This window comes from Cebidichthys violaceus, unplaced genomic scaffold (genome assembly GCF_023349555.1).
Source record: "Cebidichthys violaceus isolate CVI_PGR_0920_01 unplaced genomic scaffold, fCebVio1.0.p SCAF_14, whole genome shotgun sequence".
In the NCBI taxonomy this organism is placed as follows: domain Eukaryota; kingdom Metazoa; phylum Chordata; class Actinopteri; order Perciformes; family Stichaeidae; genus Cebidichthys; species Cebidichthys violaceus.
In genome coordinates, this window is record NW_027176307.1 from 13,942,837 (window position 1) to 13,967,264 (window position 24,428).

The 24,428-nt window shown below is 44.8% G+C and overlaps 1 protein-coding gene across 2 annotated transcripts in view; it reads left to right on the top strand.

The window, feature by feature from the left end:
- The first annotated feature begins 2,838 nt into the window (after positions 1-2,838).
- Positions 2,839-24,428, top strand: part of lrfn2b (leucine rich repeat and fibronectin type III domain containing 2b) — a 76,446-nt gene continuing 54,856 nt past the window's right edge. The window contains exons 1-2 of one of the 2 annotated variants that reach the window (XM_068709011.1): positions 2,839-2,927; positions 24,241-24,365. The gene's annotated coding sequence lies outside the window, so the exon portion shown is untranslated. The remainder of the gene's footprint in view (positions 2,928-24,240; positions 24,366-24,428) is intronic. The other variant, XM_068709012.1, reaches the window with a different exon arrangement.

The window sequence follows — 24,428 nt, forward strand, 5'->3', positions numbered from 1 at the left end:
GGACACTTGATGAATGCTTTTAGATGTACAACAAGTTTGTGCATAACTTCCAGTGTCTCCTGGAATGTAAACTCAACACGCTCTGCTCTTGGAAGCATATTGGGGATGTTATGTAATAGACGCAACATATCAATATTTTTGAACTAATCTGTAGTCTTTTCTAATGCAATTTTTAGAGCTTTGCCCCCCCCCCCCCCCGAGGCTAGGGCTGGCACTGGTAAAACAGCTCCAGTCATGATATCCCCTCCAATACTCTGATCTGAGAACATAAACCAGAGTGTAGAACTCCGTACATGCAGCCCTGAACAGCTGCGCTGCTCCTCCTCTCCTGTTTTTTTTTTTTTTGCCGGTCCGCGGCCGACGGCGGCAAAAGTTCATTTGGACCCGTCGGGGATGATGAGCAACGCATCACGCTCAGATTAAAAAAAACGTAACGTGCTCTCGCCGGCTGGCTGCTTGTCAACTGAACGGCCAAAGCGATAGACGGCGGTGCGGTGGAAGGCTAAGTGGAATCTGCTCCCTCCAATCGGAAGCCCAGAATAAGCTCGAAGCTCCACCCCCAAGTCAGCCAAAGATACGTGTTTGCCCTGCAGCCGGTAAATACATCATGAAGAGCAAACAACCTCAGCCCCTTCAACCAGTTCCTCACCCCGGCTTCTCCTTCATGCAAAATCCGCTCCAGTTAAAGTCGTGAATGGATCCAGTGATCGCAGGCCTTGATCACGTTCAGAGGGAGAATCGGTGACGGGCTCAGTGTCGTCGCTTCGTCGTCAGCTTTAATGGCATCTGCTGCTCGTTGTGCAAATCCTCCATCCGTCGTGTGAACACAGCCACGATACAGTTACAGTGCCATGAAGGAAGGGGTCCTCAGCCTACTTTCAAATTGTTTGTCAATCAAAGCTAAGACAGAAGATGAAATAAGCATATGGGCGTGTTTGCTGGACTGACCCCAGCATGTGCATGAAGAAGGAAGCAGAATTCACATTTTTCGCTTTTTGTTTTGCGCTTTAACTCTTCCGCACGGGTGAACGGAGCGACGCCGGTGCAGGTCGTGCATTCAAACGATCTGAGTCAGCGAGTTCGCTCCCTCGTCATGCAGGATGAGAATATGTCACGAGGCATCTTCATTTGTCACGGCGTAGGATATTAACTTAATGAGAGCATGACTGTTTCATTGCATGAGTTGCTTGTTCAAAACATACTTAATGATTAACAGGCTAGTTATTCAATACGGCGTCCAAACTCGCCATTATATTAAACTATTTTTTTTTTTCCTCTGCTTCTGATGCGCATCATAAAGGACGGATGTTAAATTTCATTGTCTCCATAAAAGCATGCCTGAGCCAGACTGGGGGCTTGTGTGAAGCGCCTTCACGGGTTGACAGGCAGAGTAGCAGCAGTGTCAACCCACCTGAGTGACTGAGGACGGGCCGTCAGCAGGCAGCCGCGTACATCACACTGATGCTTTTTCATTTCCCTGCTGAAGGCCTATATATATATATATATATATGTAGGCCTGATGGGGAAGGAAAGATGCAACACGGGCACAATGGCATTTATAGGTGGCAGGGAAACGTTCCCTGGATCAGCTGTCGCTTGCAGACCTTTTATACTTCAAATGTTGATGTTAGACAGAACTTCTATGCTATGCTATGCTATGCTATCTACTGAAGGTGTTCCTGTGTAGACATTACCGTATTTTTCGGACTATAAGGCGCACCGGATTATAAGGCGCACTGTGAATTAACGTGTCTATGTTCACACATAAACCGCACCGGATTATAAGGCGCATTAAGCAAAACAACACAGTCCGGTAAATCAAACTTTATTCAACTCAGTTGTAACAACAAATACCGGTACAGAAAAATACACTCACTTATCGATTCATTCCTCTTCCACAAATCCATCGAATTCTTCATCTTCAGTGTCTGAGTGAAACAGCTGTGCGATTTCGGCATCAAGAATGCCCGAATCCCTCTCGTCATTTTCCGAGTCAGTCTTGTTGCCGTTATCGGTACTCGGCTGTTCAGTGATGATTCCAGCTTTGGTGAAAGCTCGGACGACGGTTGCGACCGATGGTTACTTGTTGTGCTTATTGATCGATTTTGACTTTTAGTTTAGACATTACATTCCTGTTACGGGGCCGATCAGGTAGTGACACAGCGTACCGTAATGCTCCGAATATCCATTGAGCGGAGCGGCTTCGTTGCTTCCCAAAGTCGTACTTACACATTTTGGCAGATTTTTGAGCGCATTGTACCACATAAAATCGATCAATAAGCACAACAAGTGACCATACATAAGGCGCGCTGGATTATAAGGCGCACTGTCAATTTTTGAGAAAATTTAAGGATTTTAAGTGCGCCTTATAGTCCGAAAAATACGGTAAGTGTACTATGCTGCTTTTGCTTTTTAATTATTGTAACCGTGAATAAAGACCTACCCCCACCTCATTTCTATTAAATCTACGTTGTAGTCTCGATCAATGGATCAATGCACATCTCTCTCCCTCTTTTAAAGAGAATTTCCTACTACTCCTATTAAACGATTCAACTTTATTCCCCAGGGCTCAGGGGACACACCTTTAGCTGCAGCCAGAGAGTCACAACCTGAGCTTAAACAATTAGAAGATTAACTGATTAGTCAATTGGCATGAAATGAATTGGGTTTTGAAAATTGTTTAAAATGGCAAAATAAGTTATTATCATTATAAGGTACATTTTGATTGCACAATGTAAAGGCTATGGAATGATGACCCTATCGGCAACAGGCAATTCAGAGAGTGGTGACATATTAACACAATTTCTTTGCTTTTTTTTTTTTTGGTGAAAATTGATCTTCATGTTCGCTGTGTTCTTTTTTACAGAGATGGCCTTGGATTCTGTTGTAAAGCTGTGTCCCTGCAACCCCATCTCCCCAATTATCAGGTGAGGAAAATGTTGTTACGGCTGACTTTTAAGGTGGCCAAAGTTTTGTTTAAAAAAAACATATATATATATAATTTCAATAGTTACCTGTTTGATAACACAGACCAAATGTGTTTAAAGTTTGAACATTCTAAGTGGAGAGCAGGGCCGCCTTTCAATCAGAGGGTCGGCGGTTCGATCCCCGGTTCCTGCTCCGCTAGTCTCATGTCAATGTGTCCTTGAGCAAGACACTTAACCCCAAAAAATGTCTCCCGTAGACGCAGATACTGAATTGTAAGTCGCTTTGGATAAAAGCGTCTGCTAAACGACTGTAATTTGGGTTGCATGTTTCTGCAGAACTTCAAAGTAAACCTCGCTTTTAATTCTGTTAACGCTTCCAGACTTCCACGCTTGTTCATCTAGGAATTATAAACTACCCCAGAACTCGATAATTCTCCACAGAGTGTCTGGATTTCAGGGCTTACCTTTGATACGTTCTACCAAAACTCTGGACTTAAAGGGGTCTCAGGTGATGTTCTAGTCCGCGTACGGTGATGGGCAGTGTGTGTGTGTGTGTGTGTGTGTGTGTGTGAGGCTGAAAGGTCAGAAGAGCGTGAGCCGGCGGAGTGAGGTCACATCAGCCCAACAGAACTTAATGCAATCGACTGGGCTTGCTTTATTCACTCGTGGACATTTTTCGTGCTTGAGCAAGATGAGGACAATGTAATTTTGTAGATACTTCCAGCTTGAAACACGAGGAAACTGTTGCAGAGCAGAGGAACAGGACATTTAGATGTTTGTGGCAGCGATATTAAATCCGGCCCATCAGGAATCATTGAGCTGCATTGTGTTGTTGTTGCTTCTCCCTGCCAAAGAGTCGCTGTGCAGACTCCCTGACCATCTGACGGGCTTTCACAGAGACAGGTAGAGGATCCGCTGAGATCACAACTCAATGTGTCATTTTAGGATTTGGTGAAGATGTTGTACCTCTTTTTCTCCCGGCCCCTGAGATTCACTTGCACAATAGCTCTGGAGAGAGGTTTTACACCCATATACTGATACACTTTGAAATCTAGACTACATTGTATTTCTAAATGCATGATGTTTCCAAAGTAATTGTGATGTCGGTATTGACCAGAATAGTGCTTTTTATTGGGCCGCCCTATTCAGTGTGTACTTCACTGTGTGCCCGTGTTCCCTTAGACGACTTCCTCGGATTGTCACTGGCGTTGATGGCTTTGTGGCGGCTCTGCTGACGGGCCGCTTTTGGCGAGCTAGCAGCGGGTAAATAGCCTCTCTCTGATAGACGGCCTCATTTGAAACACGCTCCCCGTAGAACCGCCCCCCCCCCCACAGTGAGAGATCAGATACCTGGACGCTGTGTCTTTCGAGCCGAAATCGATAGCAGTCGCGGCCGGGACCCCCCCCCGCGATCCCACAGCGCGGCGTGCTGACCGCGTGCTCCCCGGTCGGGGTGCCGCACAGAGGCCAAACACTCCCACTGTTACATTGTGCTCTTCTGTTTGGTTTTTACTGCCTTGTATTACAAAATGGCCGTAATATATCAAGAAGGGGGAGAGAGAGAGAGAGAGAGAGAGAGAGAGAGAGAGAGAGAGAGAGAGAGAGAGAGAGAGAGAGAGAGAGAGAGAGAGAGAGAGAGAGAGAGAGAGAGAGGGCGGTAATAGGATTATTGATCAATACTAATGATTCAATTACTTTAGCAGGTTCTACACTTTCGGGCTTTCTAGTCCAGTAACGGGGCCAAAAGCACTCAAAAATGAGCGAGACAAATGACGGAATAAAAGCAATTTTACAGTATATTTCATGGTGATGCAGCTGCCCATTCAAACGGTCCAGTTTCTACTGCTTTGGCTCGCTTGGTGAAAAAATGTGACCCGCAGTTATATATGTTAACTGGGTCAATGTAATACAAGGTGAGCAGAGGAGGTGAGTTGCTGGGATCTGTGCCACAAGATGATCCTGCTGCTTGTTGTTCGAGGTCAATATAGGTTAATATACGCCACGAGGCAACAACGGGATACAGGTACTTTGAATGTGTGTGTGTGTGTGTGTGTGTGTGTGTGTGTGTGTGTGTGTGTGTGTGTGTAGTGCGACGACGAGCGGAGCAAGAGGTTCATTGACAGTTGACGGTGGGTGTAAATGGTCTCTTGTGCAGCTGTTTTGGCCAAGAGGGAGATATCGCAGCTTTGCCACTAAGCGGTTGACCTGAATTAGCAGAAGACATGTTGGGTATTTTTGCTCAATCCAATGATTGAATGATTGTAGCGTCAATTTCATCTTCAGTGTAAAGTTAGCGGTTGTGGTCGCTAGGAGCGGTTAGCTCAATGTCTAATCATTTCTTTTGATTTCGATCAAAGAAATGAGTCAAAGGGTTTCTTTCACACCTGTGACCACATGTTTTCTAGCTCTGGTAGAGGCAATTCATGTCAGGGTTCTTTAGCCCACCTACATGGTTCTGAACCAGAGGACCAGAGGACCAGAGGAACCAGGCCAGGTGAAAACTCTTAGAAATAGAGACACTTTGTTCATCTCTTCGCTTTCTGTTGTGTTGCTGGGCAGATATCGTTCTCCCTCTCTGGCTCTCCACCACTGATTAGGACTGGCAGTGCTACAGTGTTCACAGACTGTGAACACTGTAGCACCACAGTAAACCCACTCAAGGGCAGCTAATGCATTTGTTTGCCGTACATATTCCTAAGAGGGCAAGTAATGTGTTTAGCATAAGAACACAATAGGGAACACAGAGTCTTGTTATGGCGCGGAGCGAGCGATGCGAAGACTCTCTCCGATCCTCAGACCGCAGCGGGGTGCCGATGCGTAATCGCTTTTCCTGTGCTCGATACTGTACCCACCGGGCGCCGCCCGTCGCAGCTCTCATATAAAAGAGGATGTGGAAAGTATGAACAGTGTGCAGGTCAGCACCTTTTTAGTTCATTCTTTGATCAAAAGCACCCCTGTGGACCTAAAAACCCCAGCTCCTATTCCCATGATGTCCACAGAGGATTCTGATTACAAAGGCCTTCCTTTCCACACAAGAACTCATTAATAATTTACAGGGTATTTGCATGCACTCACCGTGTCTTGCATTGGTTGTCTAAAGGTCTGTCTTTGAGTGTTTCTCAAAGTCAAAGGCGGATCCTTCAACGGCTGAATTTCAATGACGCCGCGTCGTCAAATCCCGCCAAAGGGCCGTTCCAATGTCAAGGATCCTACAGAGGAGAGAGTCCTTGGCTCAGAGGATTCTCAAGGATTCGTGCGCGTATCCTCGGTGCTCCTCAAAATCCCAACAATCCTGTGCGCGGGACGCGTAACCTGTCCCCTAGTAAGCTATTATTATCCTTGTAATTATTTCCCCGTAGCAGTGTGCCAAAATCTGTCTCCAAACAAATTTGCGGCGGGAAATTGCCAATCTATATTAGATCTACAAGGCTTCGTCTAAAAGTTTGTCCCGTCCTTTTCATTGCACAGCGACAGACAGGCAGGGACAGCAGATTTTCACATCTAACTCTATGTTATGGCTTTATTTCGATTTTATTTTTGAGTGGGTTGGATTGTCTGAAGTTGAAGGGGGGGGGGGGGGGGCGTCTGAATAAAGAGCTTGGGGGAAGTGATGATGGTGTAGGAGCGCCGACTTAAGAGATTCTGTTCCCCCGTGTAGAGTCAAAGATGCAGGCTCTCTGGTGTCTCGCGTGACCCTGAGACGTTGTGGGCGTTTGTGTTGAACACATAATGAACACCCGGTTTAGATTCACCATGTGGCAACGAAGAGCCAGATTATTTCGAGTGAACGCTTTCACCGCATTGGCTCGACAAAATGACGACTGCACTGTTAAAAAAAAAAAAAAAAAGTAGTTTGAGGCCTTGATTGAGAGTGAAAAATTTGGCAATGTTTTTCAAGGGTGTGACTGTGGCTAAGTGGAGAGCAGGGCTGTCAGGTTCGATCCCCCGGCTCCTGCTCCGCTAGTCTCATGTCAATGTGTCCTTGAGCAAGAGACACTTAACCCCAACAAATGTCTCCCGTAGCTGCGTCTACGGTGTGTAGATAGATACTGAGTTGTAAGTCGCTTTGGATAAAAGCGTCTGCTAAATGACTGTAATGTACTGTAATGTCTATGTGAACCAGCTAGTACTTATTTTAAGTTATTTTTTTTTCCCCTCCAAAGCATTGGCTTGCTTTTGATTACGCGTGGATTTATACTAAAATGGCCATGGGATCAGAAACGTGTGTTTTAACTGGTCTTCATTTGTTTATCATAGAGTAAGTATAGAAGCCGAGGTTGAATTTCCAAAATTCCAAACAAAAGCTGTACGCCAAATAAAAATAAAAAAAAACCCCAAATGTCCCTAGTGGGACACGAGGGTTAACGTACAGGATGTTGAGTCCTTCGGTATTCAAAACACAGACATACACAAAAATGTACAATGTTTTCCTGCAAGGCCATCAGAATGTTTTAGCGCTTGGCCTGTATTTCAGTGACAGTGATTAAGATTCAGCAGCTGACAGAGGAAAAAGGTAAAAAAACAGAAAACAGAAGCCATTGCAGAGTCATTGCTGAGAAGAGCTTGTTGTGCTGCTTGAGCAGGTGTATCCCAAGGGATACTTACTCATACATCTTCATAAGCATCAGTGCCCCCCCCCCTCCCCCCCAATCTCTATGTGCTGTTGAGAATCTAACTGAATAAACAAACGCCGTCCAAATTATTCATTGCAGGCCAATCATGAATATATATATATATATATATATATTTATTTTTTTTCTATTGCAGCTGTGGATTTGACTCACAAATCTCCTTGCGTAACGGTTTTGTTTTGCTCGCACTCGCTGCAGCCAAACGGCAATCAGCAACAAGGGATTATTTAACCCAATGTTGCAACCAATGCAACATTCATCAGAAGAAGAAGAAGAAGAAGAAAAAAAAAAAAAAGGAACGCAACAAATGCATGCGCGATGGCCATACTGCAAATGTACAAATTAGCGGTAAATTGATTATATTGTCAGGGCATGGACAAGCTGAAGCGGGAGCTTACGTGAACGGGATGGCATACATGGACTTGATGCCGCGGTCTTTTGATTGGATCATTTAGCCGGCATCTGTGCAACAACCGTCATGAAGCATGTTCAAGTAAATGGGCAACCATGAGTACGGTGGATCGAACAGGAGAACGCAAACGAGGCCCTGATGATGATGACTAGCGCGTGTGTGTGTGTGTGTGTGTGTGTGTGTGTGTGTGTGTGCGCTTGGAGGCCGTATACTTCCACATGTAAGCGGTGTACGTTGAGGGGGTTTCTGGATAAGAAGTGCAAGTATGACATTGGTGTAATGGGAGCTTATCAGTGAAGGAGGAGGGCTGCGCGTGAAAGACCGCCAGCTCTCCTTGAGTTTCACAGATTGTGATATCGGCAGTGGGAGGCAGATACGGTGTGTGTCCAGGGTAATAGTGTTGGCTCTGCCCCAAGGGAAGGGAAAGGATCGCGTATCGCTTTAATGAATTGCAAGGGAGACAAGCCTGTGGGGTCCGCTGCCTCATGCGAGCACGCATAATGGATATATATTGTGTTTCCTTTAGGCCTGTGGGCTAGCTAATTGGCAGAAAGCTAATTCTAGCTCTTCGTCGGAGACGGAGACAACAAAAGCCGCACACTGTTCTCTACAAGTCCGTCCCCGTCTGGTTCCTCCTGGCCTCATTTTGTCTTTAACTATTTTTTCAGATGTCACATGAGTTTATGATATCTATTTGTTTTCCCCTACTGGGGACAGCATGACCCTAAACACAAAAAAATACAATACAATACCCTTATGTAAAAGAAAGAAAAGTTCCAAAGTTTTTAGCCAAGCTGCACGGGGGAAGATAACGAGGGATAGAGCTCATGTGTCACAAAATGCAGTTACATACGTCTTTTTCTCGAAAACAAAATAAGTTTCTGCGCTCTAATAAGTGCAAACAGCTGCCATGGGCTTCATGTAAGACGCACTGATATGAACGGATTGGTTCTGAAATGGAACATAAGAGTGATATACCAGTTCTCTCATGTTAAGAATGCTCTCTTTGGAGTTGTTTGTACCTATTCTTTGAGTTATATATATATATATATATATACAGTTTGTCTCCGCAGGGAATAAGACACTGTGCTGTCCGTCCTCTTTGCAGGTGTCTGTGGTGGAGAGATCATGTGCTTCAGGTTCTGTTTAGAGACCTGGAGGTCGCTGACATCCCCACACATCCGTTTGTCTTGTATGTTTGAATACTATCTTTCGTTTCTTTCAGCCTAGAATGCACACATCTATTGCACCACCGTCCGACCGGAGAGTTGCTCTTCCTTGAGGTCCTTTTATTATCCCTGTTACCGGCCAGAACTGCACCTTTTTTTTTTTTATCTTAGCCAGAAGCTCCCAGAATGACGCACACAAGCCGTATTTGATTTGACGGCCCCTAGTCGCATCATGTCAGTGTTGAATAGAAACATTTTTTTTGTAATCTAAGAATTGGCAAAAGTCTATTTTAGGCATTTGTTAATCTGAAGGAAGTAGTTGTTTTTAACCCCAAACTTTTCATTTTCCCTCAGCCTAAAAAAGTGCTTTCTGTGCCTAAGGCGACCCAAACCTTCACCATCTCGGTTTACTCCACTGACGGCTATAAGAGGTGAAGGAAGGCGGTGCTGTCCGCTGACCGTGCTGGTTGCTCCGTCGCTCCATCCCTCCCAACAATTTGCCCCAGATATGGTTCATGCATTTGGCAAATTGAGAGTGATTTCTTTTTTTGAGGATTTAGGCTCGTAGCCCAGACTGCTTATCACGTGTAGGCGGTGTTACCGATGAAACGCTACTAATGCCTATAGAGATGTGTCACTCGGCTCTGACATCACCTGCATCTGTGCATGAACATCGATGTACGGTACACCCACAACCTCCCCGACGGGATGAAACCATGCTATTTAGAAGTCCTCTGCGTCACCGTTCAGTCAGTTGGCACATACTGAGAATTAGTGGCCCTTTTAGAGGCGCTAAAGAGTGTTTTTATTAATTGGAAATGATTAAAAGTGCATGTTTTGGTTCATGCAATTTTGTCATTCAAGGAGGTCTTTTGTAGGGCTTCTTATGTTGGAGAGAACTGGGAGGAGCCTGATTCACTGATTCATCGTTGTAGGTCGACCGCTAGCAGTCTGTAGAGCAGAGTTTGGCCCTTCTCATCATCATCTCAGTCCCAGCTATCATGCAGACGGACACCACCACCCTCCTCCAACCGGCACCACTACCCTCCTCACGGTCCGCCTTTGCGATGCAACCACCGACCCTTGAGCTGACGGTATCATTACATTCCGACGGTTCCTCTCATAGAGCCTTCATTCTCGTGGCGTCTGCGAAATATGTATTGATTTCTTCAAACCAATATTTCCAGGTCACTCTTCTATTTCCTGCCTCTGTGATGTATCGTCCCAGCATCAGGCAGGCAGGCAGGCAGCGCATTCAGACTAACTGGAAGTGCAGCGCTGCTCATCGTGGTGCGTGTTCCTGAATAAAATGCCTCAAATTACAGAAAACCAGGAAGTATTCACTATAGGTGCACTGGTTGGTTTACGGGTAAATGTAATAACCATCCATAGTGTGCACTGTTTTATGGAAATGTCAATGTGCAAGCGGCTTATTGCCACATACAGTATATGTACGTGTCTTGTTAGCGGCTGACCTCTGATGCTCGTAGTGATTATGATGGTAGGAGGAAGTCAGGTGGTGTCGTATGAAGAGCGACGATGTGTGTGTGTGTGTGTGTGTGTGTGTGTGTGTGTGTGTGTGTGTGTGTGTGTGTGTGTGTGTGTGTGTGTGTGTGGTGTGTAGGGAGGAGGTCGAGGTCAAACAAGCGGGACTTTCACACAGGAGACGGCTGTTCGGGTGTCGTGTGTGACCAAACTTCAGCACCGACTTATTGTAACTTACATACTTAAAATACTTAATTTGCATACATAACCTAACTTATTTTTTTTACCCAAACCATGATCTTTTCCAAACCAAATACTTTTGTTTCAATTCAAACTGCGGCCATCTCACACCGTGCGCTGGTAATCTCCCATGGTCATATATGTTGTTTTGGGAGACACAGGCAGACAAGCTATTAATATATAAGTACACTATTTGTCATCTGTATACAAGCCAAAATCAGTTTTATGAAAACGAGACCAAGCAGCGTAACATTAGCAACAACAACAAAAAGATCCTTTTAGACTTTAACCTTGATTGTTACAGTCGAGTCCGGTCTGATTAATGGAGTAGGGAGGCCCCTCAAGGAAAATGTGAGCAGCTGGGCCCCTACTTCCCCATTCCATTTCATTGCCACATAAGCACAAAACTGAAATATTGTTGATATTATTTCCATACTGAACACTGTTTGACTCAGAGAGCCTCTTTTCGTGTCTCATAATGAAACATTAGATCTTTTAAAGCACGTTTTGATATATATTTGAATTCACTAATGTGTTTTCTTGAAATATTTTGGATTTGAAAAGGCCACTGTTTCTCATCAGGAGACCCTCTTATGCTCACAATCTTTTTCTTCATACGGTATGAACAGCAGGAAGACAAACAAACACGTGTTTTTCTGCTAATCTGTGTCAGTTTCTCCTCCCCTCAGTTTGAACCAATGGGAATCTTAAAACACAAGCGGCGTCTCGGGTTTTGGTTTCCCAAGTGTTTAGGCGTCACGGCGTTTCAAACAGTTTAAAGCCAATTACTGTAAAGCATTTCTTGAGGACACACACAGCTGTGAGTCAGCATGGACCCTCAAATCAAATTTGGAAAGTGCATGCTATGAAGAAACGCCACACTGCACTTTATAGCTACAGTGAGAACAATAAAGGAGGCAGGTAACCAAAGCAGTAACCGTCACGTCCCACACTACGCCTCGCATTCCCATTTCACTGAAGCGCCTCACAGAGAGAGCCTTTCTGTGTGTGTGAGGGAGGTGAGAGTGCGGTCAAAACCTTTGGAAAGGTCAAACACACTCCCTTTCTACACGTTTTAATGAGAAGCAAGGCGGGTCGCTACTCAAATAATATGTTTTTTGTTTGAGTGCATCGGTGACTTTTTAATGCCAGAGCGACGTGAAAACCGCAGTTTAATGGCGGATGATCTCACCGAGCTGGTTCACCTGGAGCTGGCCTGGATGAACATGGTAGCTCAGATGCATCGTCAGCGTTCACTGCCACATGTATATCAATAAGGCCGTTCTAAATATTAGATCGAGCACCCAGTGTAACACGAAAACAATTCAACAGCACCACAGTTTGAATACATTTATTATGTCCACAAACGTTGCAAGCCTTTTGGGAGACCATGTGTTTGGTTGTGTGTGTGTGTGTGTGTCTGTGTGTGTGTGTGTGTGTGTGTGTGTGTGTGTGTGTGTGTGTGTGTGTGTAATCTTGTCATACTACTGGACCCATCAGCCTAATAGGAAGAGAGAGGGAGACTAGTTTGATGACTGAAATACCTACTTATCTTACAAATAAAGATTTTACACAATCAACCTAAAATGATGTTAAAGATTTAATTTAATCAAATTTTTATTTATATTTTGTATTTTTATATTTGCTCTATCCTCTTTTTCTTTAATGGAGCCTCCCAACAAAACTGTTTCACACGATTGCACTTGCATAACTGGAATGTAGGGTATTCAACTCTGATCCAAGTGATATACCTGTTTATTTTACAGCTGTCCTCTTAACATTGTACTCAACGCTTTCCTGTTGTACTCCTCAAAATGTGTGTCGACCCCTCACAAAAGCCCCGACAGCTCAGGATCAAGTGAGAGCGGCAGGCGGTGTGCGTAGCCTCCACGTAACTTCGTGGAGGATCAAGGTGCGCAGCAGAGCTGGCCAAAGTGCTTCTTCCCCCTGCAGCGCTGTCGCTCATTACAGCTCCACACCTGTCCAGAGGCTCGGAGAACCCCCATTAGCACTAGTAGCGAGGACGGGGGGGGGGGGGGGGGGAGTCCGGCAAAGACTATAGTCTCGTCTTTGTTTTAATCATCGGACGGGATCCGTGATTGCTCTCCGAAATGAGGCTTCTCTGCTCCCCCCCCCCCCCCCCCACACTTTATTCCTGTTCCCAAGGTTGGTACGTTCCTGTGGTTTGATCCTCTGTGTCCACAGACAGGTAGATCTATTTAACGACGCAACTGTGGCGTTGCTGTTGCCATCTGGAACGGATAGCAATTGGTGGGTTGCAGATGTCAGTCACCCATGCGAGTATGTGGCAGTGCTGTGTACACACAAAGCCCGGGGGATGGTGTGAGCTCCTGTACCAACCACAGCTGTTTTATGGCTGTATTCGGGGAGGGAGGGAGGAGGGAGGAGGGGGGGGGGGGGGGGGTTACAAAGCAGAGATATCCTCACCACAAAGCTCCGATCCTCCTCCGCGCTGCAGCTCCACCTCAATCATCTCCTGCCTGTGGCTTCACCTTGAATTCGTACACGTGCGTCTAAGCTCACCTCCGTCTTCTCATCCACCTCGCTTTGAAGATGATGAAGAAGGCGGGGCCACGCCGGGGGTAAATTACAGATGTGGGTGTAATGTCGACAGGACATTTGAGCCTGGGGAAATTAAGACCTGCTGATAGTCTGTGCAATGCTTCTAAGAAATGAGCTGCATCGCTCTTTAAATCATCGCCCCTCCACTTGCTGCCGTTGCTGCTGCCGTTATCGATACAGAGCACCTCATGCAGCACGCAATATAGCCGGAGCTGTGCGATGACGTATTAAAAAGAAATGCCAGGCCGCCTTAAGTAGTGGCTAACTTCACGGTTAACCCCTGTTCACCGTAATCAGCAGGTGGCAAGCAAGCCAGGGGAGTTTGTAGCATTTTATTTACCGACAAAAACAGCCTCCACTGCACATACACACCGCTCCGTCCGTATCTTTATCGTCGCCGATAACTTCAACGCTCCAAGTACACCGCGCAGAGCGCGTGTCCCGACGGCGCCCGCGCGGAGATGGTTCATGTGGCAATTAACTGCTTTTTATAGTTTGAACACAACGTTGTCACCGTCATCTGCCTTTTAAATCATGGTGCCCCCCCCCCCCCCCCCCCCCCCCCGGCTCACTACGATACATCACGTCAAGACAGCGTCGTAAAGCAGAGCCTCTGTATTTATGACGGTATACCTGTCCACATCTCTAAATACCCTGGTAAACTGTAACACTGTTTGTACCGCCCAAGCCTAAAAAAAAAAAAAAAAAAAAATACATATTGAGGACAAAGTGTACTAATTTGTCCCCTCGATCCGATTTTTAATTCGCTGCCACATTCTGATTCATTTGCATGCGCAAGAGAGTAAATTGTCGCGTCAATTTAATTAAATTGAATTCATTGATTTGTTTTCTCTCTGCATGAAGTGCTATTAGACTCTCCATGGTCACGTCTGTGTGGGAATAAGAAACACCATGAAACACTATATATATATATATATATATATATATATATATATATATATATATATATATATATATATATATATATATATGGACCAGGAAAGACGTTTTGTCCATAATCAGTTCTCCAGATTTATGAACTTTATTGGTCTGGGGGGGCGTTCCTTAGAATAAGCGCTGCATAATGAGTAGGCGCCGCCTCTTCTCTGATTTTGCTGTGGGCACCGCTAGCGGTCTGATCGATTGAGCTCTCGCATTGGTTGTATGGCTCAAGCCTGTCAATCGTGAGTTCAGAGCAAACTCCACTTATAAATAACTAATAAGACCGTAAAAAAAAAAAAAAAAAAAAAAATCAATTCTGTGGCTTATGTGGCAACTAGTGCAGAGATTTAAAGACCTGGAGGAATGGCGGCTGTGCTTTTGGTGCGTCTGAATTTTTTTAAAGCTCCGGGTGCCTGATGGTCTCGACCTGTCAGAAGTCCAAATGAAGCAATTTGTCACTAGTCCTGTTTTGACATGATATCCCTCAATTAAAACGATTTTAGTTTTTAATGATAGTGTGGAAAAAATAAGATTGTCTTGCTTTGCAAATTGCATTGTTGAAGGAGTGGAGCACTGTGTAGATATTTCTACTTGATGTTTGGTTTTACACTATTTGCGTTTCATTGGTCTTCTATGTGGATCGTGTCCCCAGGGGGCTTTCTGTTACTTATGTTTCACCGGTAATAGAAACCACTATTATAGCAACCAGATGTTCGTCTCTTTTGAATCATTCATTTGCTTGGTTAACGACGCCTCGCACTGCAGGGATTTTGTACTGAACAGCAGATCCACTGTATAGCTTTTTTTTTTTTTTTTTTTGCTCCTGTTATAGCTCAGTGCAAGTCGCAGTCCAGCTCTGTAAAACGAATCCAGCACAGGCATCGAAACCCCCCCCCCCCCGATGATCCAGCGATGACAGAACTGATTCACTCCATCATTGGGTTTTGCCAATGGACTAACACCCGCCCACTAGCAGCAGCTAGCTGGCCCAGGACCGATATCGGTCTGCTGCTGAAAGGGTGTAACCATCTGCCGCCGCATATGGAGCTCTGCAGCTTCTTCTTGATTATGCAGGGCTTCAGAGCAATGTGAAAGGAGCACTGCACTCTGTAATAGATAGCGATTGAGTTAATGCCGTTGAAAATGGTTTCAATCCCTAGTTTCAGATCTTCTTCAATACAGCGTGACGTCCCATTTCGAGTCAAACGGGCCATACAGCGGGGCATGCTTCAGGGGCGGGGCTACCTTGTGATTGACAGGTCGCTACCACAGCGTTGTCGGTGGTTTTAGTCTTAGATATTAAAGATGGCGATGGCCAATGATCAAGATGGCGATGGCAAAAGTCCTGTCACAGGCCTGCAATGCATTTCTCTTTTTGACTAACCTTAACCAAGATCTCTCACGAGCCTCATCCGAGTGCTTTTTTTTTTTTACAGTGTTCATGGCGCTTTGAGAGCAGAAATCTGCCTAATTTATTCATTCAAGATAACGAAGCGGCATCTCGTATTCATCTATTTTTAAACCTTGTCGTCAGTATTCTGCGGTTACAGATCACGGCCTGTAATTTGCCTATTTTTTTTGGTATCGGGAGGAAATATTTCACACTAATTTCAAACCAAAATATCCCAAATACTCAACAACAATACTGTAATGTCTGACAGTTTCTTTGTTGTTAGGTATGAACTTGAGAAAGTAACACTGTGACTGCAAGAGTTGGCAGAGACACACAGACACACACAAAAAGAAAAAAAGGATATACATGAATAAATTACGACTCTTTTCAGGTCAGTGAATAATATTAAGGCATTAAGTGAAGCGCTGAAGTGTCCCACCTACTGTGACACATTTTGCATCAGAGAAGTCTTAATTGCTCCTCGATGGGGGAGTGGAAGTCGCCTCGGCGGCGCACGTTCCCACATGCGTGAGAAACGAAATGGATTCAGGCTTTGTTTCCTGCGCTCTGTTTGTTTGTCTCCGCCGTGTCACTCATTACTCCGTAAAGCCCCTTATGACGGATTTGTTTTGTTAAAACTGCTTCATAAATAAATTTGACTTGACGTGCATTTTTGTTCCAAAGAAGATTGCTTGCGCCGTACTTGTCAAAGGATTGCTGGAATACATTGCAGCTTTATCTTCATTCCCACTTGGCGGAGTAAGACGTGGTGTCACGTTGTTTCGTAGCAAAGGCGATGCGTCGTTAGCGTTGTTCAGGAGCTTATGTAACAGATTAGAAGGCAGGAGAATGTACATTTCATTCTCACTCGAGCGCAAATCTGCCTCCTATGGGAGCCCAGTAATGGCAGAAAAGGAAAAAAAGAAAGGATGAAAGTTAGCGCTGATGATGAAAAATACAAAATACTCATGACTTATAGACTTATAGATACTTAGATTCAAAGTCACATTTTTAAGATAGTCAAAATGACGACACGTGAGGTCAATCAAAAGCATAACGTTTACACAATTTTGACTTAAAAAGTCATTACTACTTAAAAATCATAAGGCACTTAATTATTTCTTTCACCGTAAAAATTCCATATAAAGTAAGAATTATTTACTTTCAGTTAAAATGATTAAATTCTAAAAAAGAGATATATTTTAATGGATCAGTTTTGGCTTTCTTTGCTGCACTGAACTGCTCTCCTTAATAACAATTTGTATACGTTTTTAAAATTCCACCAGTAAATTTCGAAACAATCGGTCATCACGCCGAACATTTGTCCGCCTTAAGCTCAGTGGTGGTGGTGGTGGTGATGTGAAGCAGTGGTGGAACAGACAGTAGTTCAGTGCACTAGCTCTAAGCAGCCTATAGTACATCATCAAAACAACATTTACAATTGCTGATGTTTCACACGGATTTTGGGGGGCGGTTGAAATGATTTTTCGGGGAATGAAATAGAATATCCTTGAGCCAAAACAGAACAACAAGAACGATCAGTGGCAACCGATATCATTGATCCCAATTGGTGTCGGCAGCAAAAAAAAAAAACGTGGATTTTCTGCTGATCTGATCCGTGACTCCAAAGTCCTGATACGTTCCGAACCGTCGAGTTTTGTGATCTGTTGCACCCGTAGTGCTAATGTGAGAGACTGTCTCGTGATGAGGATGTTTGCCATCATGTTAGTGTGGCTTTACTGTGGCTGAACTGGAAGGGCCCCTACAGGGTCGATGTGTCCCTTCAGGGTTGCCGTAGAGGAAGAGCAGCTCCCGCGTCTGAAACAAAAATAAAAGAGAGAAGCCGTGGGCCGAACGAGATGTCTGGTCTCCCGACTCCGCTTATTACTGTCTTATAAGTGTCCCTCACACACCAACCCAGGACGCTCGGTTACGCTGACTCAGCGGCTAAATCAGACGACTAACCGCTAGTCCGTTAGCTTAGCTTAGCGGTGACGTGGAGTCATGTGACGGTGGTGTAGTTCATCTATAACGTGCTCCAAAGATGATAAACGTGATGTTCATTAAGAAAATGTGTAATTACATGAGTTTGTTTGCCACAAAGCTTATTTTCTGTAACAATCCAAAATCCCAGAGGAATAATACCGTTGGCTTTTTGTAGAGGGAACCGGTGCGACGCTAGCTTCTGGGTTTGGCCCACATGTCATTCCTGCAGCACTCTGTACAAGAACAGCATATTAGAGATCTTGTCTGTGCTATTATTATACCGGGACTGCTCAGCTCATGGAACATGGACACTCCGCTTGGTTCAGTTGCAGTGCTTAGAGTGTCTTTCCACTCCACTGGTATTTAGAGCAGTTCGGACTATTAATGTTTTCCATTTTTATCTGGGGGAAATGAGACCCATTCCAACAAAAAAAAATGCGCTTTGTTGCTCTACATCTGTGAATTGGAATGGAAACAAAGCCCCCACGATGCCTCTAAAAATAACTTCTCTGTGTTGTGGTTCCTCGGCCTGCTTTACAGCAATGTAGCTAAATATTACATGTGAACTAGAGGGAAATAGTAGCAGTGAGTAATTTGGACAGACAGTTGGTTACGCCGAGTATATACTAGCAGTATACTGACATTCGGTGGCAGACAATTCCCTCCAGTGAAGGACAACAGAGACCCAGTGCTCGGTTGAGTTACACATTGCAGTCGTCACGCCGACGCTGTACAACAGTGTGGGTTTAAGGACTTAGGCCGTGTGCTCAGAGGTTCTCTGTGAGCTAAGCCCCCCTGACTCAGGAGCCACACTCCCCCCTACCGGTTTAGGATTACATCCCAGGTTGCCGTGGCTTCTTGGTGGACCGTAAAATGTATTAATACGCGCATTGTTAATCAGGGAATGACACTAATCAGTGAGACCAGCTGCTTTGCTGTTTGGCTGGATTGAAAAACGCCGGTTCATGCTGTCGACTCAGCGGGACACGTGTCTGCTTTCACCGCCTCATTCTCCTGCTGCAACCCTTAAATACTAATACTACTAGTACTACTAGTCCTACTACATGTTTCCTTTGTTACTGCTATAACAACATACTGCTATTAATGCTAATATTGCTGCTACTAGTACTACACCTACGCTGCAGTTTCTACCACTTCAGCTACTACTACCATTACTTTTTCAGCTACTAAGCTAACAAATATATAATGTGTATAATGTAGTACTCCTCATACTGTTAACATTATAATAAGTACATGTGCAGTACCATCACTAGCACAAGTGCTTCTTTACCATATATACCAATGTTCCTACAGCTACCAATACTGATACTTACTGATACTTTTACTACTATTATGAAATACCAGTACTAGCCTGCTACTACCACTACCTTTACACTGATACTACTATTCTTACTGCTAATTTGACTACACAACTATAGCTACTGTAATTTAATTATAGATTCAGAAAGTCATTTTTCACTAATGAGAATAAAGATTACACATATATAAAATTTTAAATAGGATTGTGACGAGTGGAAATTTCAGGTTTCAACAATTTGCATTTTTTTGGGGATATGCCCGACATATCAACAAACCATTCCGGATATGTTCATCCATCATCTTCGTCATTTTGACTGGAGAAATCTCCTTTTTCTTTTTGATATTTTGAATTCTGACTGGTTATAAAATGAATTATAGATACCTCAACTATAATTGTTATTTGTTATAAACATAATTTCCATTAGTTACAACCGCATTTCAGATATGCATCTGTCCATTTACATCCTTACTAGTTAGAACTACTCCTACAATACTATTAGTACAAGTATTAGTGCCACTAGTGCTACTACTAAAAGTACTAGTGCCGTTCCATTTACTTCTGCCACTACTACCACAGGTGTTTCTTCACCACATCCACACCAAAAAACTACTACTGCTACTGCTAAATTCACCACCAGTAATACTGCTGTACTGTTCTACTACTACACCATCAACGGCTGCTGCTGCTACAGGAGGTTCTAGCTGTTACAGGGTTGGTATTGAACGACTGTTGAAGGTTTCATTCCTGCATGTATGGTACCGGTGGCTTCCTGTGCGTTCCTGCTGTTCTACAGGAGCGCCGCGCTTCAGTTTGACACAGACAGTCGCGGTGACATCTGCCCGGTTCTACCACAACCTCCCCGGAGCAGCTGGAGGTTAAGTGCAGTGTTGGAGGTGTTGATGGTTGTTCGATGGGAAAGGGAAGAGCGTTACTCGTTCTCACTGTCTCTCTCTCACACACACACACACACACACACACACACACACACACACACACACACAAACACTGGCAACCTTCCAGTTATTAGCCCAGCGCTCTGACCTTTAGGCTGCTGCCACAGCATGTGTCTGTGCAGGAGTGAAGGTTAAAAATAAAACGAAATAAATAAAAAATAAAAAATCCCTTCGATGTCAAAGACGTTTCTCCTCGACCGGCATGCGCGTGCACACGCACTAGGGGAAGTCATTTCCTGTTGTTGTTTTCACTTTGCATTTTCCCCGCCGAATGTTTTATTCATTTCCCGGCATGTTGATTAAGTTAATGAAAGGAGAGACAGGAATTGAACTCATCATGTTTTATGGATCAAAGGCACAATGAGGTCTGCGCCTCTTTTTTTGCTTGTGTGTGTGTTTTATTTTTTCTCCCTCCCAATTAGCCGAGCGGCTGACGCTAGCCCAGCCGGGGGAGGGGGGTGGGGGGGGTGGGGTGGGCGGAGGATGGAGATCGATGGGAGTCACGAGAGAGACGGGGGAGTTTAGTTCTTCGGCGTGTCGGAGCCGTCTCTCTGCGCTGCCATTGTAACGTATTAATTATCTACGCGTTATCTCGTTGTTGTTGTTTGTTTTTTTGTTTTTTTTTGCCGCGGTTCAATCAAAAACATTCTTTCGCTTCTACCCTTTCCCACAGAGGCCTTGGATTACATCAAAGTTGCCGTGTTGTTAGCGCAAGCTTCAAACAAACTAATGAGCGGATTTTGTCGGCTAATTAATGTCAGCTGACACGTTGCAGGCGGGGAAAAAAAAATAAAAAATCGCCCCCATATCCCATTTTTCTTCCAGTCTTAAAATAGCCAGGAGTTAATTATAGAAGGGCAGGATCCCAAATAGGGCTCTGTGTGACTGCAGTTGTAAAGGTTTTATTGCATTTGGCACAATCCCCCCCCCCCCCATCATAGAGAAGGTCAAACGCCGATGGAGGTGTGAACTGTGTTGACTAAAGTACCGCAGGTTCTCCTCTCAACTCAACGGGCGAACTGTCCGCCTGCTTGTGCCTCTGCTCGCTGGGGGAGACATGTCATCATTTTAGCATGAATCCCAGTGCGAACGAGCAAGCTGCAGTGAGTCCGCAGGGTGTAATGGGAGGTCTTACCTTTCCCCTCATGCTGGGATGCACCGCTAAGCTCCTGCAGCTTTCATCGTGTCGTTGAGATGGCTGCGTCAAGAGGTCTTTGATGTCGGACGTGACTATATGTGTTTTTTGTTGTTGTTGTTGTTTGAGGTCACTGTGTCAGATTAGGAAATCACAAACTCATAAATCATTGACTTGGCCAAAAGACACATCGCAGCCCAATTACATCTATTATGTCTGAATCTCGCAATTTATGAGTGTGAGTTACGCATCTGACTTCCACGCAGGAGACCAGAGTTTGCGTCCCGTCACAGACAATTTAGGATTCATAATAACCGTAACAGATATCTATGTATTTACTGCCACACTCAATATCACAGTAGAAGACTGGAACATGATTATCTGGGCTGGATAACAATATTACATTTCAAAAAACGAAAAAATTGCATGGCAACCACAGTACGGTGAAGGCTAGTGAAAGACTTTAATCGTGGTTATTTAAGAGTGCACCATTACCTCGCACGTTGCTACTACCGATCTTTGTACTGAACTAAATCAGCAATGTGATCGGTAGTTTTCCGCCTCGACCGTCAACAAATATTCCAAAACATAAACCTGCTTGTTGTGAAGAAAAAGCTCCCACAACAGCTTTTTTTTTTTTTTTCTCTGTATATTTTCAGTTTCTGCTTGCTCTGCACCTCACTGTAACAAATACTTGAACTCGCACTATCATTCCGTCTCACGGTTATGTTTGCATGTAATTACAGAATACATCACACCGCACCGCCGGGCGCCTTCCTATTTTGAAGCGGTAAGCATTACCAATAGTTGCCGGGGTGTGAGTGCACCGTCAGCTGGAAGCAGCCGGCTGAGACTCTCTGACTGCAGCTCTCAACTGGGTCATGGAGAGGGGGGGGGGCTGGAGGTGAAATGCCATGTTTTAATAAAGAAATAACTATAAAAGCAAAGCATGCAAGTTATTCATGGAACCAAGATATTTTTACTGCGCTGTACTTGTTTGTACACAAGTGCCTGCGCCAGCAAGTTTTTCTCATTCAGCACAGCGGATCATTACATAACACGACCCCCCCCCCCCCCCCCGCCCCAAATGCTGTCACACGGGGTCCCAAAAGCATGATTCCAGGCAGACCTGTGTCACACGTTGGGTAACATTTTGAAGTTGCTTGTGCTAAACCCAGAAAAAGGAGACATTTATGAACACAACTGCCTGATGGAGGTTGGTTGTAATTTCCTTTTCTTCACAAGAAGTTTAGTTTTTGGCAACGACAGAACTTAATTAGGTTGAGGAAAAAAAAGAGCAAAAGCCGAACAAAAGTTACCGTATTTGGAACGCGAAGGAGTGACGTAGAGACGCCGTATATGGCTCTGGTAGAGACCTGTCAATCACAGTAAGCCCCGCCCCCTAAATCATCCTCTGCTTTATGGTCTGTTTGACTCTAAATGGACACTAACTGCTCACGTGACTACGCATTCGGACTGAGAACTAGTTGGAATTTCATCAGCAGCAAACTGCTTCTCTGTCGTTTTTTTTTTTTTTTTTTTGTGGACGTGACAATAAAGATCTCACACATGGCTGGGTGGGTGTGAGAAGGAAAGCAGGAAACAAGAGGAGAGGGAGGAATATATGTAAAATGAATGGGTAGAGAGTGCATTGGGAGTGCATTATGGAGCTGAAACACAGACAGACAGAAAACCAGAGCAGAGAATCCGTGTTGGCGGTCCCACGACAGCGGATGCGGCTGAAGTCGCTTTAGCAGCTCTGCATAATAATAATAATTCAGATCGTCAGCATTAAATAGGTTTCAAATGAAAAGCTGACTAAACGTCTCGGCGACCGATTAATAGTATTGAGTCAGTTTCAATCCGTGGTTCGGATGAACACGGCCTCTGTGCTCAGAACAGTAATTAGAGAGTTGACTGCTCTCTGGAACTGAGAGAATAATGTGATCAGAAATCATAATCCATATTGAGCAGCGGCGGCAGTAGGCATTAAACTAGTGGGAACTAAGCAGCTTGCGGGACCTAATGAGCGGGGCTCACTTCGCTGTGACTGATAGCTTCCTGGCCGCTAATCTCTTGCTGCTTCTGCTCAGAGTTTGGGGTTTTTTTTTTTTTTTTGGCCGGTGGAGCCGCTTTAAGTGGACAGTTTTTGCATCTCAGCTTGTCCCGTCCTCCGATGGAGAGCACCGCCCCTCCTGTCCTCCTGTAAAGACCCTCTTGTCCGCTAACCAGAGCCAATGCGGGAGTGCGGCGCGGCAAGTGTGGAGGAAGAGTCTCCGTCCCGTTAGTAACATAGCTCCAGTCAACGACCAGCTGGACGTCTGCAAACGCTGCGGTGTTTTGATTGACGGGGTTTCGGTATAGATTGCGGTTGCAAGGATGTTGCCTCATGCCAGATTTTGCACTATGTTGTGAGAGTTTCTTTTTTTCACCAGGGTTGGGCTAAAAACCCTCTGTTGGCACAGCGCTTCCATGTTCAAGTACAGGGAGGAACTCTCTCATGGTGCTCCCTGGAAACGTGATTTAGTTTGCTAGGTTGAAATGAGGTTGAGATAAAAGAATAAAAGCAATGGATCTTTATTCTCCACAAGTGATGCGCTGTGAGCATTCTGAACTTGTTAGCCCAGTTTCAGCTACAAAGATCGTTCTTGGCCTCGGAATCAACAGTCGGACCTCCAGGTCCACGGTACTAGCAGATTGGGGTGTCCGCTTGAACATCAACAACAACGTCAGCAGCACTTTTGTCAACAGTGTGAACTCTCGACTCTGGGCTTCGGTCTGGAATCTTAAGCGATGGATGTGAAAATGAATTTTGAATGACTTTTGTTTTATTCTAAAAGTTCTGGCCATCGGTTCTGTTTGCATTACTTTGTTTGTCTGTGAACAACTGTTGCTTAGGAACAATAACCCCATCTGAATAAAAAAAAAAAGTCGATGCCAAAAGCCAAACGATCGATGTTCAGTTTCATCAGACAGACGGACGGAAGTTTGTGGAGCCTCAGTAGATCTCGGTGTCATCCAGACGAGCGATCGCTAAAGTGCTCTCTGTACGTCTTCCCACAGGAGGCCGTGACGATGAGGATGCGTTCGGAGCCCCAGGCGCTGCAGGGGTGTGAAGATGGAGTCCTGACCTCAGGTGGCTCTTCCACCTCATAATCCCCCCCTCCCTCCCCCCCCTCCTGTTCACTGTGAGTATTTCATTTGCCTCTCTGTGACTGTGAAGAGCGCATGAAGTCATAAAAGGAATTCAC